The following is an 18384-nucleotide window of genomic DNA, read 5'->3' on the forward strand; positions in this document are numbered from 1 at the left end:
CGACTTAAAGCAAATAGCAAAATATAGAATTAATTGTACTCTGATCCAAAAAAAGTTATTAGTAATAGAACGTTTAGAATGTTCTCTCGGCTGAGCCTTGGCGAAGATATGCAGGACGTGACGTCACATGTTCCACGTTGCTCTCAGCTGACCTGCTGTAGCCTGCTGGGTGGTAGCGCAAGGTTCTTAGTTCGATTTCAAACATCGGGAACTCCTTCTTGGACCAGCGTTTCTGGTACAATATACACTGACTGACAGAGCAAATGCAACACCAAGAAGGAGTGGTTCGAAAGGGATGAAAGTTGGGGAAAAAACAGAGACGGCACGGACGAATAATTGATGTTTATTTCAAACCGATATGCAGGTTACACAATGCGCACGGCATCGACTCAGTAGGATGTAGGAGCACCGCGAGCGGCGATGCACGCAGAAACACGTCGAGGTACAGAGTCAATAAGAGTGCGGATGGTGTCCTGAGGGATGGTTCTCCATTCTCTGTCAACCATTTGCCACAGTTGGTCGTCCGTACGAGGCTGGGGCAGAGTTTGCAAACGGCGTCCAATGAGATCCCACACGTGTTCGATTGGTGAGAGATCCGGAGAGTACGCTGGCCACGGAAGCATCTGTACACCTCGTAGAGCCTGTTGGGAGATGCGAGCAGTGTGTGGGCGGGCATTATCCTGCTGAAACAGAGCATTGGGCAGCCCCTGAAGGTACGGGAGTGCCACCGGCCGCAGCACATGCTGCACGTAGCGGTGGGCATTTAACGTGCCTTGAATACGCACTAGAGGTGACGTGGAATCATACGCAATAGCGCCCCAAACCATGATGCCGCGTTGTCTAGCGGTAGGGCGCTCCACAGTTACTGCCGGATTTGACCTTTCTCCACGCCGACGCCACACTCGTCTGCGGTGACTATCACTGACAGAACAGAAGCGTGACTCATCGGAGAACACGACGTTCCGCCATTCCCTCATCCAAGTCGCTCTAGCCCGGCACCATGCCAGGCGTGCACGTCTATGCTGTGGAGTCAATGGTAGTCTTCTGAGCGGACGCCGGGAGTGCAGGCCTCCTTCAACCAATCGACGGGAAATTGTTCTGGTCGATATTGGAACAGCCAGGGTGTCTTGCACATGCTGAAGAATGGCGGTTGACGTGGCGTGCGGGGCTGCCACCGCTTGGCGGCGGATGCGCCGATCCTCGCGTGCTGACGTCACTCGGGCTGCGCCTGGACCCCTCGCACGTGCCACATGTCCCTGCGCCAACCATCTTCGCCACAGGCGCTGCACCGTGGACACATCCCTATGGGTATCGGCTGCGATTTGACGAAGCGACCAACCTGCCCTTCTCAGCCCGATCACCATACCCCTCCTAAAGTCGTCTGTCTGCTGGAAATGCCTCCGTTGACGGCGGCCTGGCATTCTTAGCTATACACGTGTCCTGTGGCACACGACAACACGTTCTACAATGACTGTCGGCTGAGAAATCACGGTACGAAGTGGGCCATTCGCCAACGCCGTGTCCCATTTATCGTTCGCTACGTGCGCAGCACAGCGGCGCATTTCACATCATGAGCATACCTCAGTGACGTCACTCTACCCTGCAATTGGCATAAAGTTCTGACCACTCCTTCCTGGTGTTGCATTTGCTCTGTCAGTCAGTGTATTTCGAATGACGAAGACAGACATATGTAGGGCTACTAGTAGAGGCATAAACATGCTGAGTGTGGATTGGCTCTAGACAAGCTGCATGCTCCTGGCGTTCGAAGAGATAGTTGGGGAAATCACGGTCGAAAACCTTTCATCGAGTCAGTGGGTGATTTCTCACTTCGAGTCCGTTTTTCGGGCACAACAATTTTATTCTAATACTAATTCATAGGCGAGGCTAGCCAGTCGTTCATAGTAGGTAAGTCCATAAAACATTTTATAACAAACTTTATATATTCGCACAAAATAAGTTCGAGAGTACGGTTCACTGAATATGACACTTTGAAAGGACAGGCCCTTCAGTTTATATGTTGCTCGTTTTATTTTCCATCTCCTTCTTCGTCTTCTTTATTCTGTGCATTGTAAAACCTAAAAGTACATTTTACAAACTGTAAATTGAGCCGGCACAATTCCTATCCTCGCCGCAGGATGGGGGCTTCATTCATTCCATCCCTGACTGGATAACAAGTTGTAGGTTTTCATTCATTCATTCATAAATACCGAAATCACTGTTTCATCAAGCCGTTGCCAACTACGGAATTTGTTGTGTTTGGAAACGTCGGTACGTTTGAGTGATTAACGTGGACTACTCAGAACCAGATACGTTAAAATGTACTTTTAATGAATATTGAATTTTCACGACCGCATTGTTGGTTCGGATCCCACTGGTGTCCGGCTGGCCATTTTTGTTCTGTACTTAACATCTCTTCAACACGTACTACATGTACGTAACACGACCTAAAACGTTGAAAGTCTGTTTCGATTAAAATGTACTTTTCTTGGATTCTTGTGCCATCTTCATCCTCGCAGATCACACCACTTGCAAATGGCTGGGAAGACGAGGGCGAAGGTGAACATTTCCTGTCATTGCTGCACGCCAGTAATGTGGTTAGTACCTTAATAACCAAAGTAGGAAATCACCAGTATTACCATCATATCACATGTCACGACAAAGTGCTTTGTATTAAAGTTTAATATCAGAATACATTTCTTAAGAATGTTCCAATAATTTATCTGTATTTTCATTTCTTTCATGTTGGACATTTACTCAAGAACCATGGATATGGGTATTTTGTTTCTTCAACGTTTCAATTAAATAAACCTTTCAAGACTGAGGACGCTTTAAATACGGACGTTTTTGAATGAGGACATTTCAGGGAAGTTGACATAGGTAGGAGTTATCGAAACGTTGAACGTTTTGAATGTGATAACATGGTATCCAGGAGGGTGTTCCAGAGCAGTACGATATTGAAGGACCGTACACAAAACTGCAACTAGCTCACTCCCTCATGAAGCTAAGATCTGGACAATCGAACATACTATCAATATAACCAATGGTTTCAGATTAGTCTTGGATATGCTGTGTTGTTCAACAATGGCCCTTATATACTGACAGGTCACATCTGCCGTGGAGAGTTTTTCTTTCTACCAAGTAGTATAAGTCAGGGATTCTGGCGCCTGCTCCACCTCCGGCTCTCAGGCGCCCGCTCCACCTCCTCCTCCCGAGGGGCCCGCTCCACCTCCTCCCCCGGGGTCCTTCCAGGGGCCTCCTTCTCCGCAGCCAGGCGCCTCTTCCAGTCCTGCCAACTTAACCTTACTAGCGCGAAATTTGAATTGGTAAACAAAGCCACGTGCTTTCTTTGATAGCCACGTGCTTTTTGACAGACAACAACGCATTGCTAACGTCACTGCTGCCATCTTGACGGGCCTAAACCTCAGTGCTGCCAACTTAACCTCACTAGCGCGAGATTTGAATCGGTAAACAAATAAACGTGCTTTTTTGACAGCTATCATCGACAACAACGCATCGCTAACGTCAGTGCTGCTATCTTGACGGGCCTAAACCTCAGTGCTGCCAACTTAACCTTACTACCGCGACATTTGAATCGGTAAACAAAGCCACATGCTTTTTTGACAGCTCTCATCCACCATCTTTAATCAACAGAGGTCCGTGCTGCCCTCTTTATCTACATACCTTTGAAATTTGGTGGCGGATAATTTCAAAAATGCCTTTTGACAGCAGCCATCTTTAATCGACAGAGCGCAGTACTGCGCTCTTTAGATGAATTGTGGTGACGGCAAATTCCACGTAACAGCAGCCATCTTTAATCAAGAGAGCACCGTGCTGCCCTCTTTAGGTACATACCTTTAAATGTGGTGGCAGCAAATCCCACGTGCTCTTGTTTGGAAACAAACTCACGTGCTTTTTTGACAGCTGTCATCCGCCATGTTTAATCAACATAGCACCGTGCTGCTATCATGCGGGCAATTTCGTCAGTTGTCATCCGCCATCTTTAATCAACAGAACACCGTGCTGCCCTTTTTATGGCCACTACCTTAAGCATGTAGTAGCGGGCAATTTGAAAAGTTCCGTTAGCTGTCATTCGCCATCTTTAATCAACAGAGCACCGTGCTGCCATCTTTAGCTACTACCTTTTGAAATGTGGTTGCGGCAAATTCCACGTGCTCTTGTTTGGAAACAAACTCACGTGTTTTTGACAGCTGTCAGCCGCCATCTTGCATCGAAACCTCAGTGCTGCACTCTTTAGCTACATACCAATGCAATGTGGTGGTGGCAAATCCCACGTGCTCTTGTTGGAAAAAACTCACGAGCATTTTTGACAGCTGTCATCCGCCATCTTTAATCAACAGAGCACCGTGTTGCTATCATGCGGGCAATTTCGTCAGCCGTCATCCGGTTCAAACCCGGAAGAGGTAGTCGGATTTTTGAAGGGAGGAAAAAGTCCATTCGACACTCCATGTCGTACGATGTCGGCATGTAAAAGATCTGTGGTGATACCTTTGGTATTTACATGACAAAATTAATATAATCTCAGCCATAGACGCCCAAGAGAGATCCGGTTTACTCTGTCTGCCATCTATCGGTTCTAGAGTAAAACGGAACGTCGAAATTGACGAGCAGACAGCCAGATGGCGTCAAATCGAAATGTCTGCACACGGTAGCTGAGGCCGTACTATTATTATTATTATTATTATTATTATTATTATTATTATTATTATTATTATTATTATTATTATTATTATTATTATTATTATTATTCAACAGAACACCGTGCTGCCCTCTTTATGGCCACTACCTTAAGCATGTAGTAGCGGGCAATTTGAAAAGTTCCGTTAGCTGTCATCCGCCATCTTTAATCAATAGAGCACCGTGCTGCCATCTTTAGCTACTACCTTTCGAAAAGTGGTGGCGGCAAATTCCACGTGCTCTTGTTTGGAAACAAACTCACGTGCTTTTTAGACAGCTGTCATCCGCCATCTTGCATCACGAACCTCAGTGCTGCACTCTTTAGCTACATACCTTTGAAATATGGTGGCGGATAATTTTTAAAAAAATTCTACAGCACCCATTTCTCGACGATAATTGCATAAGATGGTGGCTATACATGACTCCTTAAGGGTGCTTACGCAAGATCGCTGCTATACATAGGTTCTTATGAGACGCCCTTGCGCAAGATGGCGCTTATACATGGCTCCTTATGAGACGCCCTAGGGATGCTTGCGCAAGATGGCGGTTATACATGGCTCCTTATGAGACGCCCTAGGGATGCTTGCGAAATATGACGGCTGCTCTTATGAGACATCTTAAGGGTCCTTGCACAAGATGGCTTGAGACGCCCTAAGGATGCTTGCGCAAGATGGCGGATACACACGACTCCTTTTGAGACGCCTTAAGGGTGCTTGCGCAAGATGGCTGCTGCTCTTATGCAGAAAGCTAGCTTAGAGGCTAACGTGCCGTGCTAGTTCGATTCATTAAATTTGGGGCTTAAATGCAAAATGTTAAATATCTCGAAAACGGTGTATCGTAGAGCAAAACGGACAAACTTTTTCTGCCCAATACCGAGCTTCGCAGTATGAGGAACATGATAGCATAGGAAAAACACAGTCTAATTATGAGATCAACGGTTCGGTTCCTACTTAGGCCCTTTGGCATTTGCTCTGGTTTAGCTTGTATTGAAGCAAGTCTTCGTAACATGATCATAAACATAAACAAAGCCACGTGCTTTTTTGACAGCTGTCTTCTTGACGGACCCTAACCTCACTTTGAAGGACAATATAGCATCGCTAACCTTACTGTTGCCATCTTGACGGGCATAAACCGCAAGGCTGCTACCTTATGCATGTTGTAGCGCGGAATTTAAAATCCAACAAAAGAACATCGCTAAACTCACTGCTGCTATTTTGAAAAGTTCAGTGTTCCAAACACTTAAAACAATCAAGCAGATACTGATTTCTGTTAGGTAAACGCAACTCATCGCACCTCGGGAATTTTAAGTTAAAAATGTATCAACTTCAGCTAACTCCTTCCGGGAGGAAGTGGGTGTGGTGAGGTGGTATATGAGCCCTTTGGCCCTTTAGCCCATTAGCCCTAGGAGGAGGAGGACGCAGTCAGGAGCAGGAGGTAGAGGAAGAGTCCTTTTGCCCTTACGATAAGACGTAACCCCTGGGTTCCATTCCCTATCACGATTATTTTTCAACTCAGCATTTTGCATAGTAGCCCTCGCCTGCACAAGCTACATGCTTGTAACTCATGCCAGCAGATTGAAACAATATATTTCCGAACCGATATTTCATGTTACATATTTATGTAATAACTTTTTCAACAGCTAGGGACTTAAATGTAAACAGAGTATTTCTTATAGCACTAGCGTTCTGTTTAATTTTACTTCCCGCATAAGCTATATGATTGTAACCCATGCCAACAGATTGACTGATATTTCATGTTTATGCGATAACTTGTTCGACTGCTAGGGACTTCAATGTAACCAATGTATTTCTTATAGCACCAATCGTTCTGTTTAATTTTACTCTCCGTGTTTGCGATAATAGGATAGGGTTTGAATCTATGTTTTTTTCAATTGTAACTAAATCAGATTATCGTTTACCGAGCGAGTTGGCTACTCAGTATAGCTTTTTCAGTAGTTTTTGATTTTCGCACAAGACGAATGATAGAAGGTAAATCATTTGAAGTTGTACTTTTGCTATATCGTTTACCGAGCGAGTTGGCTACGCAGTATGTGCACAATGTGTTTTTGATTTTTACACTAGACAAATCATTGAAGTTGTACTTTTGCAATATCGTTTACTGGGCGAGTTAGCTACGCGATATGTGCACAGTGTTTTTTATTTTTACACTAGGTAAATCATTGAAATTGTACTTTTGCTCTGAACACATCAAAGAATGTTCTGATCACGTGTTGAAGTAACAACATCGATTACAGTGTTCGATTCTAGTCTTGTTATGTTTCAGTCTGATCTTCGGAGAACAAAGGTATCCCGTGACATGTTCTAAACACATGTTGTATCGAGTAGTGTTCTGTTCTAGTCTTCATCACTTATTTAATGTTCTGAACACATCAAGCAATGTTCTAAACACATGTTGTATCGTTCCGCATGAGCTACATGCTTGTAACCCATGTCAACAGATTGACTAATATTTCATGTTACATGTTTTTGCGATAACTTGTTCGACTGCTAGGGACTTAAATGTAACCAATGTATTTCTTATAGCACCAATCGTTCTGTTTAATTTTACTCTTCGTGTTTGCGATAATAGAACAGGGTTTGAATCTATGTTTTTTCTATTGTAACTAAATCAGATTATCGTTTTCCGAGCGAGTTGGCTACGCAGTATAATTTTTCTGTAGCGTTTTATTTTCGCACAAGACGAATGATAGAAGGTAAATCATTTGAAGTTGTACTTTTGCTATATCGTTTACCAAGCGAGTTGGCTACGCAGTATGTGCACAGTGTGTTTTTGATTTTTTACACTAGGCGAATCATTGAAGTTGTACTTTTGCAATATCGTTTACTGAACGAGTTAGCTACGCAATATGTGCACAGTGTGTTTTCGATTTTTACACTAGGTAAATAAATGAAGTTGTACTTTTGCAATATCGTTTACTAAGCGAGTTAGCTTCGCGATATGTGCACAGTGTGTTTTTGATTTTTTACAGCGCGCAAATCATTGAAATTGTACTTTTGCTCTGAACACATCAAACAATGTTCTGATCACATGATGAAGTTAACAACATCGATTACAGTGTTCGATTCTAGTCTTATTATGTTTCAATCTGATCTTAGAACAAAGCTATCCCCTAACATGTTCTAAACACATGTTGTATCGAGTACATTGTTCGATTCTAGTCTTAATCACTTATGTAGTGTTCTGAGCACATCAATCATTGTTCTGATCACATGCTGAGGTTATCGACATCGATTCTAGTCTTGTTATGTTTCGCAAGTCTAGACATGCACGATGATGTTATCGCTGCACACTCTTGCCTTCGTGATGCAGGTTTAAACTTGTTCTTTAGAGATATAAAGCTATGCCTTGACATAAGAGGTGGAGTAGAAGGAGGTGGAGGAAGAGCAGGAGAATGATGAGACCTTAACAGCCTATGTATAGCCGCCATTGTTTAAAGATGATAGCTGCTAAAAGAATTTTTCAAATTACAACCACCACATTTTAAAGGTAGTAGCTAAAGATAGCAGCACGGTGCTCTGTTGATTAAACACATTGAATTTCAAATTGCTCTCCACCGCATGCATAACAGTAGCCGTCATCTTGCGCAGTAGCGTCTAGGCTAGCTTTCTTCATAAGAGTAGCCGCCATCTTGTGCGAGCACCCCTAGACTGTCTCATAAGGAGCTATGTATAGCCACTATTTTGTGTCCGCCATCTTGCGTAAGCATCCCTAGGGAGTCTCAAGCCATCTTGTGCAAGCTCCCTTAAGCTGTCTCATAAGAAGCTATGTATAGCCGCCATATTGTAGAATTAGATAGCTGCCAATGCCAAAGGGCTTAAGTAGGAATCGAACCGTTGATCTCATCATTAGACTATGTTTTTCTTATGCTATCATGTTCCTGATACTGCGAACCTCGGTATTGGGCAGAAAAATGTTGTCCGTTTTGCTCTACGACGTACCGTTTTCGAGATATTTAACATTTTGCATTTAAGCCCCAAATTTAATGAATCGAACTGGCGCGGCACGTTATACTCTCTGCCATAGCTAGGCCTGATCATGTTACGAAGACTTGCTTCAATAAAAGCTAAAACAGAGCAAATGCCAAAGGGCCTAAGTAGGAAACGAACCGTTGATCTCATTCATTAGACTATGTTTTTCCTATACTATCATGTTCCTCATACTGCGAACTTCGGTATTGGGCAGAAAAATTCTGTCCGTTTTGCTCTACGATGCACCGTTTTCGAGATATTTAACATTTTGCATTTAAACCCCAAATTTAATGAATCGAACTAGCACGACACGTTAGCCTCTAAGCTAGCTTTCTTCATAAGAGCAGCAGCCATCTTGCGCAAGCACCCTTAAGGCGTCTGATAAAGAGTCGTGTATAGCCGCCATCTTGCGCAAGCATCCTTAGGGAGTCTCAAGCCATCGTGTGCAAGGACCCTTAAGCCGTCTCATAAGAGCAGCCGTCATCTTGCGCAAGCATCCCTAGGGAGTCTCATAAGAACCTATGTATAGCAGCGACCTTGCGTAAGCACCCTTAAGGAGTCATGTATAGCCACCATCTTGTGCAATTATCGTCGAGAGATGGGTGCTGTAGAATTATTTTAAAAATTATCCGCCACCATATTTCAAAGGTATGTAGTTAAAGAGTGCAGCACTGAGGTTTGTGACGCAAGATGGCGGATGACTGCTGTCTAAAAAGCACGTGAGTTTGTTTCCAAACAAGAGCACGTGGAATGTGCCGCCACCACACTTCGAAAGGTAGTAGCTAAAGATGGCAGCACGGTGCTCTGTTGATTAAAGATGGCGGATGACAGCTAACGGAACTTTTCAAATTGCCCGCTACTACATGCTTAAGGTAGTGGCCATAAAGAGGGCAGCACGGTGTTCTGTTGATTAAAGATGGCGGATGACAGCTGACGAAATTGCCCGCATGATAGCAGCACGGTGCTCTGTTGATTAAAGATGGCAGATGACAGCTGTCAAAAAAGCACGTGAGTTTGTTTCCAAACAAGAGCACGTGGAATTTTCCAGTACCACATTTAAAAGGTATGTAGCTAAAGAGTGCAGCAGTGAGGTTTGTGATGCAAGATGGCGGATGACAGCTGTCAAAAAAACCGTGAGTTTGTTTCCAAACAAGAGCACGTGGAATTTTGCAAATTGCCGCCACCACATTTAAAGGTATGTAGCTAAAGAAGCCAGCACGGTGCTCTGTTGATTAAAGATGTTGGATGAGAGCTGTCAAAAAAGCATGTGGTTTTGTTTACCGATTCAAATCTCGCGGTAGTAAGGTTAAGTTGGCAGCACTGAGGTTTAGGCCCGTCAAGATAGCAGCACTGACGTTAGCGATGCGTTGTTGTCGATGATAGCTGTCGAAACAGCACGTGGCTGTCAAAAAAGCACGTGGATTTGTTTACCGATTCAAATCTCGCGCTAGTGCGGTTAAGTTGGCAGCACATAGGTTTAAGCCCGTCAAGATGGCAGCAGTGAGGTTAGCGATGCGTTGTTGTCCGTCAAAAAGCACGTGGCTTTGTTTACCAATTCAAATTTCGCGCTAGTAAGGTTAAGTTGGCAGCACTGGAAGAGGCCCCTGGCTGCGGAGGAGGAGGCCCCTGGGAAGGCCCCCCGAGAGGAGGAGGAGCGGGCACCAGGGAAGGCCCCTCGGGAGGAAGAGGTGGAGCGGGCGCCAGAATCCCTGACTTATACTACTCTACCAGATACCATCTCCTTGACTCTCTTCGAAGATGGAGGCGGCACGGCGTTCTTAACTTTGCAACCAAATGGTCGTACTGTGTGCACTCAAATAAACAACAGCAATAATAACAATATACATCCAATGCGTGCAATACATTATCAGTGCCATGCTTCCTTTCCTACGAACACATTTGATGGCATAGTGTATTTCACATCGTTGGTCGCCGAAGACACATACCCAGCTTGGTCTCGGCTTCTGAAATCCCAACGTTTTGCATACCATATTGTGGAACCCGTGTACTGCAATCCTGATCACTGTGTGCCTCAGATCATGTCCTCCACGCGCCCATTCCCTGTTTATCATCGCATCAGTTGAATAGCCCTCTTTTATTGCAGTTCCTGAAGCAACTCCGTGTAACTCCTTGTCGCTGAAAGTACCAGTCTAAGTCTTATGTCTTCAAAGAAGTACGTCTCCTTTGCAAGGACGTAGATTAGTCTAGATGATGTGTGTTCACACTTCTTTTTAAACTGATATTATATTTTGCACATTCGAGACATTTACTTTTGTTCGCATCTTGGGACACTGATGGTGATGATATCATTTGAGCTTCTGCCAGTCCCTAGCATCTTGCTGTAACTTTAATAATTTATCTTCGGGATGGTTGTTTTAAGGTCTTAATGTTCCTTGATATCTTGGACTTGAGAGGTTTCGCCTCAATTGATGGATAATTTTGTTGTTTTCTCACGTTTAGCATGAGTTTAGCACGTGACCCGTTATTCTGTACATGTAATTGAGCGAATCCTTTCTTGTGGTTTCAGATCGAAGTTTTATGTTACGACTGTGTGGTCTGAAATAGCTCGTGCTGGACCATACGGTGGAGTTTGAGGGTGGTGATGAGACGGCTAGGCCTTGGTTGTATATCGTCTCGTCTATCAAGTGAGCATCCGACTTTCTCCAAATGGAGGCTGGCCACCAGTTGTAACTCATATTTGGGTGTCTGCATGTTCATTCGTGGGTAAGTGACAAGTTTAACGGGGCGTATATCAGCTTTGAGATACCTTATATTTTAATTATGACTTCTTTCCTTTATTGTTGGCATGATTCGCCCTTTTATCTGATCCATTCCTCCCGTTTGTTTTACTCTTTGAATGCTTATATGAATTTAAAGATGGCGAAATGCTATCCTGTTCTCTCGTGCTCTCTGCGCATGCCTTAAACTCCACCCTCTGCTTACGTTTCCAAATAGGCTTTATTGATTATTACCTACCTGCTCCTTGAGGTTTTTGGGTCCTTTCTTGTTGTGTGTGGGAAAAAACATTTAAGTAGAATTTAAGTATCTGTTGGAAGGATCTTCTCCCCTTTTCGCACTTACAATCCAGGTCGTGGAGTATTGTAGTATTGCGATGAATGAAGGAAAAGCTATTGCAGACTATCTCCATATGGACATGTTCTTGGTAGTGGTGATATGCAAACGAATGTCTAATGTTAGCAAGAACCGCATATATTGCAGTATTTCCTTACTTGGGTCGTTATGTGTTTCGTTTGGCTTACGAGGCCCATCTCCAGCTCATTTCCAGTCACGATACAAATTCAGCATTGTGGTGAAAATAGACGTCCAGTGCTCATGCAACTAGATATATGAACGTGATTTTCCTAGACAGCAGGAAACAATATTTACTAATCGGATCTTACGAGGAGGGGTGGTGCAGCAGATACGAGGAGATGTGGGTTTACCGACGTATTCTCCGACTTCCTTGAAGTGAACGCTTCATTCTTTAATTGCGATCACAAGTTCTCCCTGCAAATATTTTTGAGTAAGCTAAGCTTTTGATTTGAAAACTAAAATAGTGGGGAATTTGGATTTAAAAGGATATAAGTATTTACAGTATCTTATAATCTCTAAGTTTTTAAACATTCATGGCTGAAGATTGCAAAAGTAATATTTCATCAGTGAATAATGACCGCACGATGAGAATCCAGTAGACCATGGAAACGAACCCTTGAACCACCTCCGTTTGAATAAATCTAAAGAGCGGGAAATTATTTAAATCCGTTCCCATTCATGTCAGCAAAGCACACAGGTAATGAAGTACGCGGCAAACGACTCGAATGGGGACCTCGTACATTCTAAGAAATTGCTGTGGCGAGTTTCACTCCGTACATTGAATGTTAAGCGAGAACCATTCATTAAATTAGAAAACCTCATTGTTCAGGGTAGTATGGAATGCTTTGAGGAATGGACCAAAGCATCCAGCCATAACAAGATAAAACAGCGGCTAACTTTCGCGAAGAACACGCGGTAGAAACAAGCAGCTATCTGATTAAGAAGTTGCTCTGTATCATTATTGTTACGGAGTTATCCGTGGATTGCAGAGGTGAAAGAAGGTGCGGGCTGGAATGGGTCTAACTACAAGATGAATTAAAATTTCAATAAAGGTTATATTTTCAATAGACAACAAGATTTAACAAATTTTCACTAGATGAAATAACAATTAAAACAACACAGGTACACTGATAACTTTACAAACGCAAGCACAAGTTTCGGGGTCTTTACAAGTTCTGGCTTCGAGCCTCAGTTACACAACCCTTGAGCTACTAGCCCAACATTACCAAGGTACACTCATTTATTCAAAGGGAGAACACCCCTTCATTCAAGGAGCACTTGCTCCCAACTTTTAACCTCAAGCCTCCCAGAAGCACTTTTCAAACACAAGAAAGAGCTGACCCGCTCTCAGTTTTTCAAGCCTATTAAAGGCAATACCAGACTTTACAATAACTTGCCATCGAGGCACAACTTACAAGAATTAAACAGGAGTACCTCGTACCCAGCCTACAGGGCCTTAAAAGAAAAATAATAGGTTAATTAAATGGCCCAAAATGCCAAGATGAATGGAGGCGTTGCTTGCACTCCTACATGAAGCCTTATAGACCTTAAGGGGCACTAGACCGATGATACAGGGGCTATTCCCAAACTAGGGAGGTGACTCGTATAAGAAAATTTTAATACATGAAGAGTAGAAAATCGGTTATGAAAACGTAGTCACCTCAACTCAAAATGAAGGGGAGCTCGAGAGGGTAAAGTACTCTCTATCCCCGATTTACCGTTAAAGTAACAAGAAACTTTTACATAAGCCGGCACTAAGTTACATTTTTAGAAAGGTAGATTACATTGAAAAGGTTTCGGACCTTCCCCGAGGGCTAAACTGCTGAGCTAGCAAGAAATAAAGAAGTTAAAAGTCCATTACCTTGTAGAAGAGCTGCTGGCGGACGAAAGAGGCGCTTCCCGCCTCCTGCTGTACTTCCATACACTAACCTAGATGTTGTACGAGTGGCGGAGAGCCAGGAAAATCAGCAGTTTTTATACTCTCGGGGAAGATTCGAGACCTTTCATGAATGATTAAGACACACCCACAGTCGTTTATTGGGTAGCTTTCAGTTACACATCAACATTGGAGAAGAAAGACGCCATTGGCTGAAAGTTAATGACAAAAATTTACGATTGGCTAATTTCAAAACTGGCGGAAAGAAAGATTAATATTGCCAACCCACAAATGAAAGTACAACATTTAGTAAAGACCAAACTTATGAATACAAAATGTCTTCAAGAAAAGTTCCTTCACTTCGCACCAGGGTGCATGATCATAGTTTTCGGTAGGGACATCTGTGAGAGAATATCCACACTTCTTGATAATTTTAAACAAAAACAATTCGAAATTAACACAGCGACATCTTCTGATAAACAGTTGAAAAAATTCAGTTTCAAAGTTCAGAATTTCAGCTGTTGAGGGGTACTTTAAGGCGGAAAATTCAAATGTGTGGCGTATAGGTGTACCAAGCGGTACAGACCTCCCCCCCAAATGTCCTTCCAAGGGGTGACGCAGAACGATATTGAAGAAAATTATTTTCCAAAACAAAAGTCCAAGTTTTGTTTAACCCAACATTAATCATCACTTGAAGAAAATGTTTGCTTCCTTGCAAATAGATTTGTTGAAGTACACGGAAGAAACATTAATAGATGAAAGGGTCTCTTAACGTTGAATAGAAGAAGAATTTTGAAGAAAGAATTTTTTTCTAAGTTTTTTTTTGTGGATGACTAGATAAATTCCAGACTTAAGAGTTTCTTTCTTGTTGTATACTGCTAAATACATGTTGCTAATTTTGACGGCCAGACCAGTCGCCGCTGCCAATGTCCAGTCGAGGTCGCCCGGAAGCCTCAAGTACCCTGAGATACACCTCTCCCGCTACTATGAGAGGGTTAGTCGTGCTGAAGGACGCCGCAGAGGCGAAGTGTGTTTACAGTCCCGAGATAAGCTGGCAGATGGTGCGCCGCACATCGGCCTTGGCCGGGAGATAGACTCCGGCGCGCCGTACACCGGAGGACATCACGGGAGTGGAGTGGGCCCATACCCCACCACGGTGGCGGTAAGGCGACGAAGGGCTGCGGGGCACTGAAACAATAAAATCTCGGCGGCAGAATTGTTGTTGGTAACTTGTGCTTTAGGGTACGATCTTGTTGGTGAGGCGGAGGGGCCAGCGGCGTGGACTTTCTTAATGCCACTAGTATGTTTTAGCAGGAAACGGGAGCTTGGTAATGGTCATAAGGGAAAGGACAGCAGAGTAACCGGAGAGGAAGGTCGTACATATTTATACATAGCAAATGAGAAAACAAAGGGCAGAAGGCCTAACATTTATAGAAAATATAACCTTTACACCGTTGCAAGACACAGATGGCAAGTTAACAATTACATTACACAGGTTTCAGCTGAGACAGGTGAACCCTAAAGATCCTCTCGGTGGCTGGATTGCTCACTAATAATGTTACCGGAGTTAAGAAATCCAAAACGGTGCACGGTCCATGAAATCTGGGGGCAAGCTTGCCCGCGGGAACAAAGTTCTTGACCATAACTTGGTCTCCTACCTTTAAATTGGTGGGCCTCCGTCCTCGATCATATCTTTCCCTAACCTTTTCATGAGAAATTTTAAGATTGGCCTTAGCCTTCTTCCATAGATCTCTAACATTATCTGGATCTATTGTCTCAGGTAAAATATCACTAAGAGACCAAAGGTTAGAGAGCGGCGTGTTGGGTACAAACTGAAACATCAGTGAAGCTGGAGTGAACTTATGAGATTCATGAATCGCCGAATTCAAAGCGAAGGCTAACCAATGCAGAGATGTGTCCCACTTGGAGTGATCGTCATGATGGTAGGCAATAAGAGCCGATCTCACATTACGATTGACCCGTTCAGCCGGAGAAGGTTGAGGATAGTACGCTGAGATAGTTACATGTAAGATGGATAAATCAAAACAGAATTTATGGAAGAGATTGGAGGTAAAGGCTTTGGCATTATCAGAAACTATGTACTGACACGGACCAAAAGAAGCAAAGATGGAATAAAAAAAAAGAAATAGTGGACTGAGCGGTAGCCAGCTTAGTCGGAAATAACCAGGAAAATCTTGTGAAACCATCTACGCACACAAGAATGAATTTGTTGGCGTTCCCCTTTGATTGGGGGAAGGGTCCTACGTAGTCGATATAAAGACGCTCCATGGGGCGCGATGCTTGCTGAGAAGACAATAGCCCTTGCTTAGTGGACATGGTAGGTTTACTCAGCCAACAAGATTTACAGGCTTTTACCAATTCACGAATTTCACCGTCCATACCTTTCCAAACGAACATCTCCCTGATCCTTTCTCGGGTTTTGAAGATGCTTAAATGCCCCCCTAATAGGGTCTCATGGTAATACTTGAAGATCATAGGTACAAGAACAACTGGAACCACAACTTTCATCTTCTTATCATGCCCCGATGGGCAACATAAAAAAACCATTCCTCAATACGTAAGGGACGGCATGTTCCCCAGAAGAAAGGGTTTCTATAATAGGAGCCAGCACTGGATCTTCACGTTGATATTTTTCAAGATCCCTAAACAACATGGGAGCATCCGTTAATATGGCATTTACACCAGGAGATATGGACTCGGGAAGTGAAGAACTGTCTTCCTGTTCAAGGGGCTCTACATCATTGGAAAACGTACGGCTTAGTCCGACCGCTACAACATTTTCAGTACCTCTTATATGCCTAACATCAAATTGGAAGGCAGAAATTCTGATGGCCTAGCGGGCTATGCGACCAGTGCGACGCGGCCTAGCTAAGACCCAACTTAAGGCTTGGTTATCTGTCTCCAAGTCGAACTTGACATGTTCCAGATAGAGGCGGAACTTTTCTAGTGCAAACAAGACTGCCAAACCTTCAAGTTCATAAATGGAATACTTGGATTCTTGAGCCGATAAAGTCCTAGATGCTTAGGCAATGAGTCGCCTCCCTAGTTCAGTCTCTTGAAGAAGGACTGCAGCCACCGCCGACGACGACGCGTCGGTTTGGAAGATAAATTTCTTCGAGAAATCAGGCATGGCAAGTACAGGGGCATTACACAGAGCTAATTAGAGATCTTCGAAAGCGGCTTGTTGAGAAGGTACCCACTCAAATTTGACGCCTTTTCCTACGGAGCAAGTTCAAGGGCGCCGCTCTATTAGCGAAGTTAGGAATAAATTTCCTGAAAAATTCACCATGCCAATGAATCTGGCAATACCTTTGATGTCCTTAGGAGGTTTGAAATCACGGATGGCCTGTGTTCTAGAATGATCTACAGCGACACCATCGGGCGACACAATATGCCCTAGAAATGACATGGAAGGCTTAGCGAAGGCAACCTTGGACAACTTCACCGTTAACCTTGCCTTACGAAGGCGACTCAGGACCTCTTTCAGATGATGTAGATGTTCTTCAAAGATCTCAGAAAATACGACGACGTCATCAAGATAATGGTATAAGTACTAAAATTTGATATCGGAGACGATACTATCTAGCAATCGCGTAAGCACAGCTGCTCCCGTGGGGAGCACGAAAGGCACGCGGTTGTACTCATACAAGTTCCAATCCGTGGCAAAAGCTGTCAGATGTTTAGATTCTTCAGCTAGAGGGATCTGATTATACGCCTGAGTGAGGTCTAAGATGGTGAAGAATTTAGCGTTCCGAAACCACGAGAAACAAGAGTGAAGGTCTGGAAGGGGCACAGATTGTAACACCACCTTCCGATTTAAAGCCCTATAGTCAATCACAGGCCTGAAGCCACCTTGGGGTTTCGGAACTAGAAAATAGGCGATGAATACGCCGACTTAGAGGGTCGAATTATACCATCTTGTAACATCTGATCTATAATCTCTTTCAGAACCTTCATTTTAGGTGGAGATAACCTATAAGGAGGAAATCGGACAGGAATCGATCCGTAACCTCGATCTTGTGTTCGATAAGGGCAGTAACGCCAAGAGTATCGGAGAAGACCTCCGGAAATGACTGACACAACTTACGAATAGTATTACCCTCCTCCTCAGGTTGATGTCTAAGGTCTAACAACATCTCATCCTGGGCAGGCGAAACAGATGAACATGACACAGAGCTACATTTTAACAAAGGAATTTTACAATTGCCTGCAAATTTGAAAGTGCACGGCTTGCTGTGAATGTCGAGCACTAGACCGGTGTGAGACATGAAATCCGCTCCCAATATAATGGGGCAAGACAGTGCTTAGCCACAAACAGTTTAATTTTCCGAGTGAATTTCAAAATTCGATTTTTGGCATACAGGGAACCTAAAATTTCCAATGGAGATGAGTTAGCCGAAACATATTGAATCGAAGACGAACAAAAATAAGAAAATTTAAAAACAGATTTTAATTTAGAGTACCATTCATCCGAAATAATGGAACAAACACTGCCTGAGTCTAAACGAGCAGTTACAGGTTCATTATTCAATTCAATTTTGAGAAATGGTACGGGAGCGGGGGAATCCGCCGCAATCCTAAGACATTCTTTGAAACCTTCAAATTAGAAATTAGAAAACTGACTTTTCCCTGATTTTTTGTCGGATTTAACAGGGGCCGAGCCTGAAGAAGGTGGGCACGCCGACTTAGCCGATGCCGCTAGTCACTTTT

General features: G+C 43.6%; 1 protein-coding gene across 6 annotated transcripts in view; it reads left to right on the forward strand.

Moving 5' to 3' along the window:
• kar (monocarboxylate transporter 10-like protein kar) overlaps positions 1 to 18384 on the forward strand; it is a 556067-nt gene that overhangs the window by 180681 nt on the left and 357002 nt on the right. For 4 of the 6 annotated variants that reach the window (XM_068226773.1, XM_067143674.2, XM_067143678.2 and 1 more), the window contains one exon: positions 11212 to 11408. The exons of the other annotated variants lie outside the window; for them this stretch is intronic. The gene's annotated coding sequence lies outside the window, so the exon portion shown is untranslated. The remainder of the gene's footprint in view (positions 1 to 11211; positions 11409 to 18384) is intronic. 6 annotated transcript variants of the gene reach the window in all.

Source organism: Anabrus simplex, chromosome 3 (genome assembly GCF_040414725.1).
Source record: "Anabrus simplex isolate iqAnaSimp1 chromosome 3, ASM4041472v1, whole genome shotgun sequence".
NCBI classification, from domain to species: Eukaryota; Metazoa; Arthropoda; class Insecta; order Orthoptera; family Tettigoniidae; genus Anabrus; species Anabrus simplex.